The sequence below is a fragment of the Nipponia nippon genome, unplaced genomic scaffold, assembly GCF_047370975.1.
Source record: "Nipponia nippon isolate SJK-2023a ecotype South Korea unplaced genomic scaffold, ASM4737097v1 scaffold_9, whole genome shotgun sequence".
Classification (NCBI taxonomy): Eukaryota; Metazoa; Chordata; class Aves; order Pelecaniformes; family Threskiornithidae; genus Nipponia; species Nipponia nippon.
This window is the reverse complement of record NW_028262413.1, coordinates 30,123,009-30,139,639: the sequence shown is the minus strand read 5'-3', so window position 1 is coordinate 30,139,639 and position 16,631 is coordinate 30,123,009. Positions and strand designations below refer to the sequence as shown.

Genomic DNA, 16,631 nt, shown 5'->3' with positions numbered 1-16,631 from the left:
CTCATTTTTCTTGTATTTTGAGAGTAACGTTGAGGGAATGCCATTTTTCAGTGGAGCCCTAAGCTGATGCAGTCAACTTCAAAAGAACTTCAGCATGTTAAATGGCAATTAGTGTGATGAGCTAAAATTTTAATTTTTCAGGTCTCGCTAATGAGCATATCTTCAGTTTTGAGCAGATGAGTTCTCATTAAGTCTGCCTTTTGGCTTCAGTTCAGTTTGAGTGGGAAAAACTGGGGGTATGTACTGGAAGTGACTATCTAGCATAATATGTGATGTCCTGATGACTTTCCTAAACAAAGTTATTTTTAAGGTGGTGAGGCAGGCAGTATCTCTGCAGGTTTTACTGCACATGTATGGTTTGTGAAACATGATTTGTAGTAATAGGGTTCTCAGTGGAGAAACTACAACTAGCAGGAGCCCTGAATCTTTCATGTCCCTGTTTCTTGGATTTTACTTAAACTATACGTAGCCTTTATGAATCAATAATGCCTCATGTAGGCAGCTGCTTGACCAGTATCACTCCTTTGAAAAATGAAAAAAAATTAAAGAGTTTACAACTAACTGACTTTTAAGAAATGCATCCTAGAGAATGTGTGCTGCTTAATTAAAAAACTTTCAAACACTTGCTGAGCGTAGATCTGAGACAAATTGTAGAATCTTTCTGGTTAGGACCTGAACAGACCTGCACAGAAACCATACAACACTTAATAGCTTTAGCTTTGAATATCTCTGTGGGCATTATTTTGTAACTTGCTAGGCAACATGCTGTTAAAATCCCGCTAATGCTTTAGTTGACTTGATATCAGCTCAGTTTCAAGTGACTGAAACCCAAAAGAGTGATTTTGTTGTTGCCTGTTCTCTTCCAGAATAAGTCGTGCCAGTTCTGGTGCCTATGTCCACAGTCATGTGTAATGCATCTGCAATATGGTCATTGCAGTTTGAAGAACTTAAGCTTCTTTGTGCATCAGCCATTGGTTTGAAGACTGAATAATTTTCCTTGGATGGGGAAACCCTTGCTGCATAATTGAAAGTATAATGGGAAAACCTTAAGTAGTTCAAGTGGCTTTAAAAGTCCGTGTCTCTGTTTTCCTGATCCTTAAGGTCAGAGGAGATATGCTTACAATTTTCCCTTACACATGTGTGTGTGCACACAGCTGGTCTCTCTCTAACCAATTGCTGGATCCTCTGACTGCTGTTACACTGAAGTTGAATGCTGTAATTGTAGAAATCCCTGTGAAAGAGCTAGGTTAGTTTGACAAACTGGATCTGCTTGCTCTTCCTGTTTCTTCTCTGAGTATTACCAGGCTCCCTGGATGGTGTCAGGATGGTCAGTGTAACACTCTAACTCAAGTTTAGTACTTATTTGGTAGCTATGGAATTGTCTTTGTTCACAGAAGTGTTTCTTAGGTGTGTGAGTGAAGGTGGAAACCTTCAGAGCTATGTAACAGGAGAAGTTTGTGTTTGGGCTTCTTTTGTGTCCTAAAGACAGAAATGTAAGGAATCAAAAGTCAGTAGTGTTGTGTAATGAGAAGGAAGAAGCTGCTCTTGGCAAAAGTTACCTCAAAAGTGGAGGCTTATGTTTTCTTCCTTGCATGCACTTGGATTCCTACCTACTATGGGTGAAGTATGAACCAGAGTGCGGAAGGCATCTGTGGTAGGAGTGCAATGAGAAAAGAGGTTGCTCGGACTTCCCTGTCTGAGAGAGGAGAGGGGAGCAATGTGAGAAAGTGACCTGCAGTGTGAGGTGATTGGGGCTGTTAAATGAGAAGTCTAAAGCACTGACAAGGAAGGGACTTCTGGGCGGAGATGTCCTTATCTAAATGATGAGCAGCGATTATAGTGGCAGATGTCAGACCAACTTTTATACCCACTGGTAAAGCTACAGAATTGCCAGAGTGATCTCTTTGGAAATGTTTGATATTTTTGGTCAGAGCTATTGATGGGCCAGGTCCCAGTATCAAGCAGTGCCAGACAGCAGTCTTAGTAATTAGTCAATGGTTTTGATGCACGGGTCACTGGTGGAAGATGAGGTCCAATGTCTGTTTTGCTTGAGTTGTCACCTCAAGTTTAAATGCTTGGAATGTGGGCAAAATGCAGACAAATGGGATGACTTTGATATAAATTTGTCTTGTGGTTATAAACTTTTTTGGATTTATGATGGTGGCTTTTGGACTTAAACTTGGATAACTGAAATATTTAACATGGGGTTTTTTTTTGGTTGAATAGCAGTCTTTGTTTTCAAAAAATATTACAGAAGTTTGAATCACCCACATAGCCCTCAACAGAAAGATTATCAGACACAAAATTCTTTTTCAAGGTCAAATTCTCCTCACTTTTTTCTGTTGCCATGTGCAGCCCATGTTTATATACATGTTTCCGATTAAGCCAAAACTGTTATTTTAACTTGCCTCTTCCCAACTCTGTTACTTGCTGAATGAAGCTGGTCTGTTGTCTTTTCTTTTCACCCTTCTCCTAAGCCAATTCTTTGCTTTCCCCAATGAGATCTTAGCTCTTCATCTTTCTGAGAAAGGGATATGGATTTTAAAGGTATTATGTAAATGAAGAGGAGAGTGTTTACCCTGTGCTGGCTATGCACAAGAATCTAAGTGTGTTTCCTGGTTGAAGAAGAGCAAGTGTCTTAAAGGTAAAAGGTAGTGAGTGGGGAGTCTGGGGATTTTACAGCTGTCTGCTTTGAGCCATAAAATTATGGCATAGATTAGCTTCTACAAGTTGAACAGCAGAGCAACTGTTCCTGCTTCATACAGCTGCAATTCCATTGGCTACACTTTCCCACCTAAATAGTTTTTGAAATCATAGAGCTGAGCTTAAAATAATCTCTAACTCAAAATAATGGAATTAGAGGAGTGGTAGTGTGCTGCATGTGATATTTGCTCAGCATGGTGGGATGGCTTTTTGCAGTGCTGAGTGCAAATATTAATTAAGAAAATGAACTGCTGTGCTCACCTTGTTGCTCTTCTCCCATCTCTGTTGGTGATCTCTGCCCTAATTTCAGCTTGTTTCTACTGACATTTTCCTTTAAAGAAAGGAGAACAACAAATGTGAGTGTAAAATGGCTTGATAAAGAAACCCTGAACCCAAATATATTCTGTGAGGAAAATAAGCAAAAGGTCAAAAGTCATTATCTCCTCTTTGGTGAAATATGTTGGAATGTGATGCTTCTGTAAAACTTGAGGCTGTTGGTTCTCCAGACTGTGTGTTTAGGAATTTATGTCTAGTACATTGAGCTGGCGTTAATGGAACAGATCAGTTCTTGTCACTTGGAGTATGGCAGTGAGATGCCTTTCGTACTTCAGGAAAGTGTCTTTGATTCAGATTTGAAGTATAATCTTATTCAATTATCCTTTTTGCAGAACAATAAATTCCTTGAGGAAGTATTAGGGGAAATTTTGAAATCATCAGAGGAAAAAAAGACTAAAACCTCTAAGTCCTGTGATGTAATCGGAATAACATGAAAAAAAACAGGAGATGATGCAACTTTTTAGCTATTCATGCTTTTCTAATTATTTGTGGTACAGTGGAAGTTGCTGGTCTCAACATGCTTACTAATAACAATTATACAATTATAGAATGGTTTGGGTTGGAAGGGACCTTCAAAGATCATCTAGTCCAACCCCCCTGCCATGAGCAGAGACATCTTTCCCAAGATCAGGTTGCTCACAGCCCTATCCAACTTCCAAAGATGGGGAACCCACAACTTCTCTGGGCAAGCTGTTCCAGTGTCTCACCACCCTCATCGTAAAAAAAATTCTTCCTTACGTCCAGTCTAAACTTACTCTCTTACACGTCTTGGTAAAAAGTCTCTGTATGTCTGTCTTATAAGCCCTCTTTAAGTATTGAAAGGTCGCACTAACATCTCCCCAGAGCCTTCTCCAGGCTGAACAACCCTCTCAGCCTTTCTTCATAGGAGAGCTGTTCCAGCCCTCTGATCATTTTTGTGGCCCTCCTCTGGACCCGCTCTAACAGGTCTTGTACTGGGGACCCCAGAGGTGGACTGAGTACTCCAGGTGGAGTCTCGTGAGAGCAGAGTGTGAGAATCACCTCCCTCGACCTGCTGGCCACGCTTATTTTTATGCTGTCCAGGACACAACTAGCTTTCTGGGCTGATGGGATCTGACAATCAAGTAGACTAAAAGTATCTGTTGTATGCTGCTAGTACATACATTTGTGGTATATCCAGTACTTTCTTAAGGTGGAGAACTGCTAATGTATTAACTGTTCAGCTTTGGCAGCTCCTTGACAAACCTCCTATCTTGTAAATGTGAAGTCACTAATAATTTAAGACCTTTATGCTGTTGCATTCCAGATTGCTTGCTTGTCAAGTGTGTGGGGTGGGTCTTATTTCTGTATTTCAAACTTGTAAACAAAGCCTCTATTTATTGCAAATGAATGGCAGCTAAATAAAGTAGGCTGCAATATCTATGGCCTTTATTAAAAGTAAAGGCTTAAATGAGAACTGGGGGGAGGACAAAGCCAGCTATCATTCCAGAGCAATGTAGCTTGCAAAAGTTACTGGTTTTGTTGTAACCCAGGCTGTTTGTTTCCTTGTGTGTGTGAAGGCCTGTGCTTTTTAACTGTACCACGCACTACAAACTTATGTTCACAAGGAGCTTTGACATCTGTAGCATCTGTGAAGCTAGAAGATATGTTCATATGTTTGCAGGGAACTCGCATATTCAATGCTCCTTCAGCTATGAGAAAGCCTCTTGATAAGACAAGATAAATCCAATTTTTAGTCAAACTTGAGCTAGTTGGGAAATTTGAGTTGTTTCAATGCTGGGAACACTTTTCATATTAAATGTTTTAAGGACAGGATGGAGAAACTTTTGCTACCCTACATTGTAGATAGCTGCTTTAGCTACTATGATAGAAGGGTCATCTCTTATCTGGTTACAGCCCTACAGCTGAGAAATAAAGTGCAGTCTCCCTAGCTGTGGAATATTATTCTTGGGCACAAATGTAGAAAGTAGAGGTGACTGTTGTATCCAACCTGATGTTAACAAAACACTCCATTCCATGTGTCTTGTAGTCTCCTACAAGCATTGCAAGGAAGTATCTGAAATCTTTATATGTTATTCAGTGTTATTGCTCTCATCCCATTAGCTAAATGGGATGGTTTGTGCTGAAATGGGTGAATTTGGGGAGTAAGTAGGCACGATAATTTGTTTAAAAAAGGTGATAACCTTGTGCCATCTGCCTTTGCCAGAAGTTGCCATAAATGCTGTTCTTAACTTGGAATAGAAACTGAATGCTGATTGCATTGTTGTAAAAGCTGTGATAATGAAACCTCTTTATTAGGCAGATTTGCATAAATTTTTGTCTGAAAAATCTTGTTCTTGTGCAAAATTCCATGTACGTGAGAGTCTACCTTTTCCAGTACAGTGGAAACAGCAAAAGAGGTAGCCTAGCTTTGAACTTCTTTGTTGTTGATATACTCTAACAGTAACTGAATGTGATGGAGAACCTCTTTGAGCTATTTCTTGCTACTTCTAGAGCATCTGTGCTTGGGTGTGTGGTTTTTGGTTGTTTTTTTTTTTTTCCATAAAGGATTTAAAAGGCTAGATCAGCAGTGCAGGCCTTCCTAGTACCTTTACCCTTAGACTGCAAAATCTAGAGCAAGACAAGTTTGGCTTTTCTGTTGACATCCTATATCTAGGCCATGTTGTCCTGCTGTCCGAACAGGTACTGTGACTGCTGTGAAGAAAAGACCTTTGCCTTTTCTGTTACCATGAGTGCCTCAGGTCTAACTTGTATCCTGATAAGCACTGTGTGAGGAAGGAAGCCTATAGCATATATAATAAATGTTTACTGATGTAGAAAAACTTCTTTAAGGGTACAATTCCAAGTGAGTTGGTTTAGATTGAACCAAGGTTAGTGCTGTTTTGCTTTTCCTCCTTTCCTTCCCTTGTGTCAACCTTAGCATTGGCCTGACTGGAAATTACAGCCTAGTTGAAAACGAACATTGTGGAGAAGGGGGGGTGGGAGACAAAGTTGGATAGTTTAGCTCGCTGCACCTACTTGCTACGGGCAGGGCTGAGTGCCAGTGTAAGGTGGGAATGGGGAAAAACTGGATAGTGGGGTAAGGGGGAGGATGGGATTGTGGCAATGCTGACTGAGACAGGGGACTGCACCCCCAGGGAATCTAGTTCTCTTAGTAGAAGTGGGCAGCTTGCTAGAGGTGAGATTGTTAATGTCCCCCAGCATTATGAGCTGCTACTTTAGGTTGGTTAAAAAGGCTTCTTCTGGAATGCAATTATGGATGCTAAGTTTGCTTTAATGCCTTCAAGTGAGCCCAGGTTATGCAGCATTGTTTGACTACAGCTGGCATCAGTCATCCCTTGTTTTCCGTGCAGGTTATTAGTGTGGTTGTCTTGTTGCAGTGGACCTCTGGGAAGGAAGTAGTTATTTGAGCAGAGTTCAGTTTACATGGTTCAGTTTCTTGTGTGATTGTTTTAAACTAAGTTGTAGTATGCAATTAAACACTATAATGGACAGTTTCCTTTTGATGTGTTTCTTGGTATTCATTTGCATCTCTCCTAAAACTTGAGCAAGTAAGAGTTGAAGCACTGAGTGGATAGATTTGAGGAGGGGGAAGAAACCCCATGTGGGACCAAATTTATCAGGGGAAGATTTCTTTCTTTCTTGGCCATCCTTCTATCTTATATAAATTTGTGGGCTTTTAAAAATAATAACTTGACTTTCTGAATCAATGTTGTTTCACTTGATTTCTTTAGTATTACTTCCCCCACCCCCGCCTTCTCCTTACTCTTTCCAGTAAACATGGGAAAGGACAGGGTCCTTTACCTGCAAAAAGGTAAATCTATTTTCAGCTGAAGAAAAGCTAGCTCTTTCAAAGATTTGAGGGTTGTATTGTATCAGTTTTGTTATTTTGGCCAATTTGAATAAGATAATAACAAACCACTCTTAAATGTCATCTTTTACTGTGAGTAAGCCTTCTTTCACAAGCTTGCTGACCTGTGCTGAGTTGTATGGGCATTGTAACAGTGATGAATGTTCTTGTCACAAGGTACTAAACATGTGTTGTCTGAGAAGTAAACAATGTTATATTTCTGTAACCCTACATAAAGCCATCCAGATGGCAGACTGCTGCTGCTCCGAGTGCAGCTCTGAGAATCTCTGTGCTTTTCACTTGTCATCACGTCTGGAGACAGAGACAGCAGATGGGAGGAGAAGGTGGGGAGAGTGGACTTTAGGCACCTGTTTTGAGTGCTGATGCAAATGAGGAGGACTCAGCAGTCATTGTTACACCACAGTTTCCACATTAATGATTTTGATGCAAGTAATTTTTAAATACCAATGGGTGACTTGTTAATTGAGGCATTGACTGAGGTGTTATCTTAGCTGAGTTTACTTGATGCACACAGGGGAAAATGCAAGCAACCCTGTGTTTGTTTTAAGGGCTTTCTTTGAGTCAGCCAAATCAATGTGTAGGGCATGGTGCCATTTTGGAAAAGTTGTATTATTAGGTGCTGTAGAGAGAAGTTTGTCTGTTGAGAGAAATGAGCAGGGTAATGCCAGTTGGATGTCCAGAACTGCAGAAGGGTATGAAGTGAAGCTGGAAGAAGAACTGAAAGGGTGTTTGTTTAAAACCTGATCATCTTTTATGTTAATAGCACACATAGAAGCAATAGCAAGTCTTGCATCTTATTCTGCAGACTTTGCCCATGGGATTTTAAAGCATTTTTGTGTCACAGTAACAGTAGCTTTATTGCTATGTTTGGAGTTTCTGGGTCCTGAAAGTTATGCTGTACAGGAAGATTGCTATTAAAGTATGTGCCTCAGGGCACTCTATTTGAAGAGTTTGTTCTCCGAATCTTCTTGTGAGGTTCACCCCATGTCTGTTCCTGAAGAGCTAATGCTTCTGAAGAGTATTTCATTGCCTGGACTCATACTGGCCAATCTCAGGGAAGTTGGCTGAGCATTTTAAGATCTGTCTTGATGGACTACTGTATATGCTGATGATATTGTTACGGTTCCAATTACAACCTAGCCTTCTGATTTGGGCAAGGTTAGAAATAATAGTTTAAGTACCAATTAAATGACCTGATAGTCTTGCAGTTAGTTAATTGTGCATGACATACTTGGTAGGATCAAATGGTTCTGCTGCAGGCTTCTGCAACTGGTATTGCACATGAGAACTTGAGTGGCTGCAAATTTGTTGATGCAATTAAAGTTCCAAGCAGGTAGCTTTATTTTTTTTTTTAATTGAGTTTTGTTACCTCAATTGACATACATTCATGGGCAGAATTTTCTACCTAATTTAACTTTCATGTAGGATTTTTTTTTGAAATGTCTAATAGGTGTTTAATAACTTGGATAACTATAATTACTCTGCAATATACTTCAATACATCAGGCCATACAAATATAGATTGACTTTTTTCTGTTGAAATTATTTGGAAACATCCAGTGTACTAATTAAATTTTGTCAATTAAAAGTTAATTTAGCATTGTTTTCTGCACTTGAGGGCCAGTTTTGTGTGAAAGGTAACAGAATGACTTATTTTTATATCTATTTCACACACATACACTTTTAGTACAAGCCTTGGGTCAGTAGAAGAAACAAGTCATCCAGTATTAATCAGTGCCGTGACACAATATTTTAACACACCTAAGCCACTAGAGGCTAAGAAGATAATATGCAAGTGCTTTATAGGCAATGTCAATGCTAGTACCTGTTGTGCTTTGAAGTGCGTATTAATAAACCTGAATTCACTGGATAACAGCCTGCCAAGTGAATCTTAAATGTGTATGTGCATGTATCTAGGGATGTAATGTCTTGCCTAGTTTTCCTGGTATGCATTTACCAGCCCTGTTGTTATTCTTGGATGCCATGGAAGAAGGGTTGAAACAATAGCAGGAAATCCAACTAAAGCATCTCTTGCAGCCTGCAGGTTTCTTTGAAGTTCCCATACAGCCCAGAACCTTTTCTGGTCCGTTTTATTGTTTTGTGTTCTGGCAATGCTGACCATGCTGGTTGGCCATGAGATTGCATTTGATTGTCCTAGAAAATCTTGGACCCGCATGAAAGTCAAATCCATTACACTGATAGAAGGTTATTGTCTGACATGAAGGGGAGAGAGGAATATTTCTGCTTTCGGTTGTTGAGATTAAGAAACAACTACAGTTGTGGGTTTTTCAGTGCTTAGCAGTAGTCTCTGAGATACATGAAGGAAGCTACTCAACTTCATCTCTTCTTTGCATAGCTATTCTGTTGCAGCCAAGGCCGTTGCTTACATGTACCATGCATAAATTGTGTATTTCAAGGATTAATGCATCCTGTGTGAAACTGCAGGAGATTGTAGAGTGCTAGGCCCCCTAGTAAGGTATAATTATCTTGACAGAGCATCAACTATCTCTTGAGACAAGGCTAATTTTGGGGTAATTTGGGGTCATCAGATTTAGAAGTAGTAACAACCATTGGCTATTTTTTTTTGTTATTGAGGAAAACAACAACAGAAAGAATATTTGTATAAATATCAGTCTGGGAAGATCTGTGAAATATAATTAACTAGCTGAACTGCATGTAAATGGAATCAGCTTTGTGTTATCCATCTGTACTTCACTGAGATGAATCGAATTATTTTTGAGTGACTAGCTTATCAATATTCAGTACTTTGGCAATGTTTTCTTGCTCTGACTATGTAACCATTTGAAAGCTGGGTCTGAGCAGTAGTTTTTACTCAACACTGCAAGGACTTTGACATGCACAGACCAGAGCATCTTTAAATTCAACCCAGCTGTCATAGAGAATAATCTGAATATTCTTTCAGTACTATTTACAGCCTGCTGCTAATATCTAAGTGCAGAAAGACTACAAGTCCTTACTGTTCTCTGACCTGTGGTGGGCACTACGTATGCAGGAGAAGGCATCTCTGTTCATTGTGGAATTTTGTAGCATAATACTACATTCTGTATTTTAAAAATACAGAGATCATAGTTTCCCATTTTGGGAACAACCAGTCTTGTAAGAATTCTGCAAGAGTGCAGCGAGTTCACCCAGTGCTATGACAGTGCTGGCAGTGTTGCATTCTCCAAAGTTCTCATCCAGTGGATTGCTAGAGTCTTACAGTTGCAGTGCTGAGACCTCAGAATTCAACGTGGCATTTGATGCTCTGAGGTACTATTTGACCAGTATCTCTGACAGGTCAGCAGTATTTACCTGGGCTATAAATAAAGATAGTGACAAACTCAGATAGCATGGTTTTGGAATGCTGTTCTTAACATTTTGAATTCAAACTGGCCAAATTTGCAAGCTGAATGTTACAGAAAAGTTTCTCAGAGGTGTTAACTGTGAGTCTCTTCTGTTGATGATGATGGAAATGACAGCTGCTGTTTCTGTAAGCATTTTTTGGGGGGGAAGATAGACTAACTCCAGGGTTCGACTGGAAAGTCTTTGGAGCATTGAACACTTACAGCAGGTTTTTCAAGTGGGTGTGCCTACTGCTATCAGTCTGAGCAAATAACCTGCAAGGCAGATATTCAAGGTTGGCTACTGGCAGTCTAGAAGATTCTGCTGCAGTAGAAAAGCCAGTGATTTGTGCTGTTAGCTGTCAGGTACATTAGGGGAAAAACCTAATTAGTTCATCACTTAGCATTTTCTTTTTAAGTAAATGTGAAACCATGAATTCCAGTCCTGGAAGATGACAGAAATGTATTTCCTGTGCCTGGAATAATTTTGTTCTTTGTGACAAGGAAGCATAAATTTTATTTTGCATTGCTAAAAGGGATGTCTTAGTGTGGCATACCCTGTTAAAGTCCCTTAAGAAGTTGCACTGAAAATTTCACCTGACTTGTTATTAGCAGACCAGTCTAAAAGGCAACTTCAAGATCAAGCAGGTGCAGAAATGTGTTTTAGTGTGAACCAATTATGCATATGAATGAATGTATGGGCTGCTGGGCGTAAGGGGGAGGAAGCTATAGTGCAACTCAGTTTGAGTTTTACCTTTGTCTGCACCGGTAAAATGCTGTGAATGAAAACATGGTGAGAGTGGAAGATATTCCTTACAATACTTTTGGCTGTTCAGGGGGAGTTTGCTAGTAGTTGAGCTACTCAAAGAAAACAATTTCATTTTAGTAAAATAGAGGTAACTGCAGATACAGGGGCAAACTATGATGGGGTTGGCTTAACTTTTAACATCCTTTAAATGATAAGCTTCTTGTTGAGCCACTTCTTTATGTGAGGATCTGGGCATTCCAGTCTGTCTTAGATTGTGCCCCATGCCACAGCTCCTCTCATTCCCAGTCATATTAACAGAATGAATGCACTAACGATTTCCCTTTGGGGCACTAGGGTGGTACAGATTTGTAGTGCCAAAAATGTCTTCAGAACATATCATTAGTTATTCTTCCAGAACAGAAACTAAATAAGTGACAATGTTTTTAGGAGAGAGCTGCTTCTGCTGATCTACACAATCAACCCAGTTGCAGAGAAGGATTTAGAGTACTGGCTCAGTATTTGCATGAGTTGAGTATAGAGCTGAGGGATGATCTGGTCTGTCTTAAACATTTAAATCATCAAAAGATGCAACATGTCTTTATTGATGCATGAGGAAATAATACTAAATTTGAAATCAATGAGCTCTAAGTTGATCTCTAGTTAACGTTACTCTAGTAGACAAGCTGCATGCAGTTTTCAGTAACAATTGCAGATATTTATTTGGTATATGGGACTCAATTTTTTAGGATGAGTTTAGGCTTTCTCTGTGCCACCTTGTATTTGTGTGTCTAGACCATGCAACAGAGAAATTTGTAGAAGAAGAAATAAAGTAAGGCTGCTGTCTGGTGTCAGCAGGCATATGATGGTTCCGGAAAGCACTAAAGGTAAGATAGTTACCTAGGAATAGATTACAGTGTAGGTTTGTTTTGAATCCCCAATTACTTCTGGCATGCCTTCAGTTTTCTTGGATAAAATTATCATTGCCCTTATCTGTAAACTCTTGGGATGAAATGGCTTTAAATTCATCTGTCCATGTCTATGAAGTACCTCCTTCTGCTGAGCCTTAAAACTGAAGAAAAGCTATTAATGCACTTCAGATTTTCATAGTCAAAGGGAAGAAGCTAATATTTTACATTACTTTCATAAGTTTTGTAGATTACCCTGAGTAGTTGTAGAATAGTGGACTTTGTTACCCTTCTGTATTGGAGGGCAAGCAGGCAGGCGCTAACGCTGTGCATAACTGGTGTCTTTTGAAATGTCCAGCTTTACTACATAGATGAGCAACAGTGCTAAAATGAATGGTAATGATGGCTGTTTCAAAACCAACGAATGACCTTATTTCCTAGATTTTTTTTTTTTTTGTGAAAAGCTAACAGTAAAATAATCCTTGGAACCTCAAACAGCATATTGTAGTGGCATGTTCATTACTGAGGTTGGGAGTAATGAAACCAGTCAGGTGTAAAAGGTACACTGTGTATCTTGTATATCTGCATGCATATGTATGGTTGCATGTGTATTTGCATCACTGGGTAACACCATCACCAGCTTCTAAATTCTATTTAAACACTGTGAGTAATTATTAAAAACTTTGCAAGCATGTTGCAAGTTCCAAAGGCAAGTATTAAAATAAGAAAAGTTATTTGTTAGACCCACGTAATCTGAATTTCAGCTATTTGAAAGGGAGATGAGGTCCAGGAAGAAGCACTGCAGTTGTAGATAGTGCGTTCCTCCTCAAATTAACACCTTAGCACCAATGTTCTAACATTCATGTAGACTGAAAATCTTTCTTTTGATTGCAATATTTACTCCTTTACTGGCTCTAGTGTAACTTTTTTGCTTAGTTTGCTATGTTAAGTTTTAGCCCAAAGATGTCAATGTTGAATGGGTGAGTTGCAGGAGAATAAAATACGGGGTTTTTAAAAGGTAGGTAAAATATGTCATTTCTTAAAGGTAGTCTGTTATGATTTGGCCAAAATACCAAGTAGTCTTTGACAATCTCAGACTGTGACCTTCAAATTCATAGATGTCAGTGAGGACAAATGACCTTGGCATTTAAAGAGAAACTGGATTTACAAACAACTTCTAGGTGCCTGAAGAGTCACTGATTTCCCATAGTATTTTACCAGTTACCTTGAAAATAATGATAGTTTGTCTACAAACAAGTGTTGGGTGATAGAAATAGTGACACTGCAAATCTTAAAATTATCTATCAAGAGTTTCCTTTTTCTCTACACATCTCCAATATACACATTCTTGGGAGTGTTGATCAAACACTGTAGATTTGCCATAGCTCATGTGTGTTTGGATAGGGGTTGCTGCTGTCAGGTCACTCCAGCTAAATTCTGCAATATGAGCTGGCTGGTTTGTTATTAATTTCGCTCTTAAGGTCTGGAGTATGGCTCACTTTGCTGCCACATTTCAAGTTGTTGGGTTTTTTTTGTTATTTGGCTTGGTGTGTCTCGTTCTGAAGAGCAGTGTCATAACATGCTGTTGCTTTCACTAACCTTTTTGCTTAGGTAGAATAATTAAAATGTTTATCTCCCTACGCCTTTTTTTTTTTTTTTTTTTCTTCCAACAGTACTCTGCTGTGAGTTAACATCTAGGCCTTGCTTGCTGCTGGACTGTTGTGTTGACCTGTTCCAGTATTCTGAGATCCCACGTTGGCAGGAAGGAACCAGTAAGTACAATGGTATGGGGGAATATTTTACTGTCTTTTAAAGTTCTACATACCTCAAAGATAGTACTAGTTAGTGTGATGTTGTGTGTGTTTTAAGAAGCCTTGCAAAACAAGTGGCTAGTGGCAGCATTTATTTTATACCACTTAGCCTTTAGTGATTAGTACATGCAGCTGATCAATAATCAAGGTTTAGGCAGTGCTGTCTTAAAACTGCGTTTTACATCTTTATTCCTTAAAGAAAATATTAAATGTAAAAAAGCAGAAAATTCTGTTAATAAAATTTATGTCTCTTCGATGGCTGCTGTTACTTTACAGTCTTACAATCTTGGGGAAAGTATTTGACTGCATAACCTATGAAATTGTATCAATAGGAGGAGGAAAAATACAGGGAAGCATTCAAAATTACTGGATATGATAAGATTTAATTTGATAATCTGGATTTTGCTACTAGGAACTTTCTTTGACAGGACATGTAGTATATGTGTATATGTAGCAACAGGCGGGCTTTCAAACTGAAGGACTTGGGGTCCAAAACAGAAATGCTCATGCCATCACATCCAACTGGGGAGTAAGTCAGGCCAACCAGAGTGGCGACAAAGATTCCTTAGCTGCCTGACAAATCTGGTGGCCTTCTATGATAAAGTGACCTGCTCAGTTGACATGGGGCAAGCGGTGGACGTTGCCTACCTGGACTTCTCCAAGGCTTTCGATACGGTTCCCCGTGGCCTCCTCCTGGAGAAACTGATACATTATGGCCTAGACAACTGGTCTGTGCAGTGGGTGAGGAATTGGTTGATGGGCCGCACCCAAAGGGTGGTGGTAAATAGCTTTTTCAAACTGGCAACCCGTCACAAGTGGGGTCCCCCAGGGATGAATATTGGGCCCAACAATATTCAGTATCTTTATAAGCGATCTGGATAACGGGATCAATTGTAGCCTGATGAAGTTCGCAGATGACGCCAAATTGAGTGGGGAAGTAGACACTCTTGAAGGGAGAGCCACCCTGCAGGAAGATCTGGATAGGCTGGAAGAGTGGGCTAACAAGAACCTTATGAAGTTTAACAAAGACAAGTGTAAGGTCTTGCACCTGGGAAAACATAATCTAGGAGTGCAGCTCAGACTGGGATCCACCTGGCTACAGAGCAGCTCCATGGAGAGGGACCTGGGGGTCCTGGTGGACAGGAAGCTCAACATGAGTGAACAGTGTGCTGCTGCGGCCAAGAAGGCCAATAGGATGCTGGGTTGCATCAAAAAGGGCATCGCCAGCAGAGATAAAGAAGTCATTATCCCACTCTATCCAGTGCTTGTCATTCAGCCTGGAATACTGTGTACAATTCTGGTCCCCATTAGACAAAAAAAGATGTGGACAGGCTGGAGGGGGTCCAGAGAAGGGCCACCAAGATGATCAAGGGTCTGGGAAGCCTGCCGTATGAGGATAGGCTGAGAGAGCTGGGCTTGTTCAGCCTTGAGAAAAGGAGGCTTAAAGGTGATCACATCACCATGTACCAGTACTTAAAGGGGAGCTACAAAGAAGATGGAGACTCCCTTTTTACAAGGAGTCCCATGGTGAGGACAAGGGGTAATGGGTACAAGTTACTCCCAGGGAGATTCCGATTGGACATGAGAGGGAAACTTTTCACAATGAGAACAGTCAGTCGTTGGAATAATCTCCCCAGGGAAGTGGTTGACTCCGCTACGCTGAACATGTTTACGACTCAGCTGGACATGGTGCTGGGCCATCTCATCTAGACTGTGCTCTTGCCTAGAAAGGTTGGACCGGATGATCCTTGAGGTCCCTTCCAACCTTGGTATTCTATGATTTTATGATATGTGGTGTTTAACCTTGTGTCAGTGTTCTTGGCATGTGAATTATTTGGACGAGTTATTAGTATACTGGTACATGGTAAATGCATAGAAAGATTTGCTTTGTAGTTTATTTTGTTGCAGTTGCTTAGTTTGGAAACAAGTCTTGCTGTCCAAACAGCGTTCTTTCTAAATGGCCAGGGAGTACCCTATTAAACAAAGCACTTCTGCTGAGATGTCTGGGCTGGCTTCAGGAGCTGAAGCACTCTAGCTGTAGCAGCTGACTTGGTTTCCTCACTGATTCGATGCTGAGCACGTTCTGTTGCCTTAGTTCTTGCCTGGTTCCCCTCCTGGCTGCCGCTGTAGCTGTAGCTTTAGCAGGCATGCTAAAAGGCCTTTCTAACTTAGGCATATACAAAGTGTGTAATCACCAGTGTGTGTTTTCTTCATTGAACAGCTGAATATAACATTTCATGTCTCTTATTTCAGAAAACTGAGTGTGGGTCGCTAGTAAGAGCAGCTTCTGGGGACTAGTTGGGTGCCTTTGCTGCTTTGCGTTGTTTTGTTGTTGCAGAGTAATGGATAAGACTAGGAATATCATATCTGAACAAATACTGTGGAAGTAAATGGTATTATTTGTAGAGTAACAGAAAATTAAGATAATGGCTGCTGAAATGAATGTTGTAGCAAGAACACTGGAAAAGAAAAATGTGTCTTGAGCAATTCATCAGGTGCTCCTTACTGGGAATGCTATACTAAATACTACATGGTATTTCAAACACCTGTCATCCACCAATAATTGGGTTCTAGAGAAACATCTGAACTGACAGTTCAAAAATGGGAAATGCTGGATTATTTTTTAGGATCAACTCAACTTACTATGACTGGAGGTAGAAACATGAAAACAGTCAAAATGTGGTTCAAATGTTGTGACTGATGTGGTTCAAATGTTGTGACTGGAAACTGAACTTCTCCCTTTGAGAGAATATATTGATGTCTTCATCAGTTATCCTGCTCTGAAAATGAGATTTCTTTATCATGGGACAAGCATTTTGACTTTTTTTCTCCCCACCCCCCCTTAAAAAAAAAAAGCATTATTCTATTGCATTGTGGTGTTGGGTTTTTTTGAGGAAAATTACACTGCTTTTAGGGAGGAGGAAAGAGTTAAAAAACG

At 40.0% G+C, this 16,631-nt stretch overlaps 1 protein-coding gene across 9 annotated transcripts in view; it reads left to right on the top strand.

Moving 5' to 3' along the window:
- The window catches only part of TLN2 (talin 2), a 218,182-nt gene that overhangs the window by 21,442 nt on the left and 180,109 nt on the right, over positions 1 to 16,631 (top strand). For 6 of the 9 annotated variants that reach the window (XR_015701295.1, XR_015701294.1, XM_087743602.1 and 3 more), the window contains exon 2: positions 13,556 to 13,654. The exons of 2 other annotated variants lie outside the window; for them this stretch is intronic. The gene's annotated coding sequence lies outside the window, so the exon portion shown is untranslated. Of the gene's footprint in view, positions 1 to 13,555; positions 13,667 to 16,631 lie in introns of all 9 variants that reach the window. One more of the 9 variants, XM_087743607.1, reaches the window with a different exon arrangement.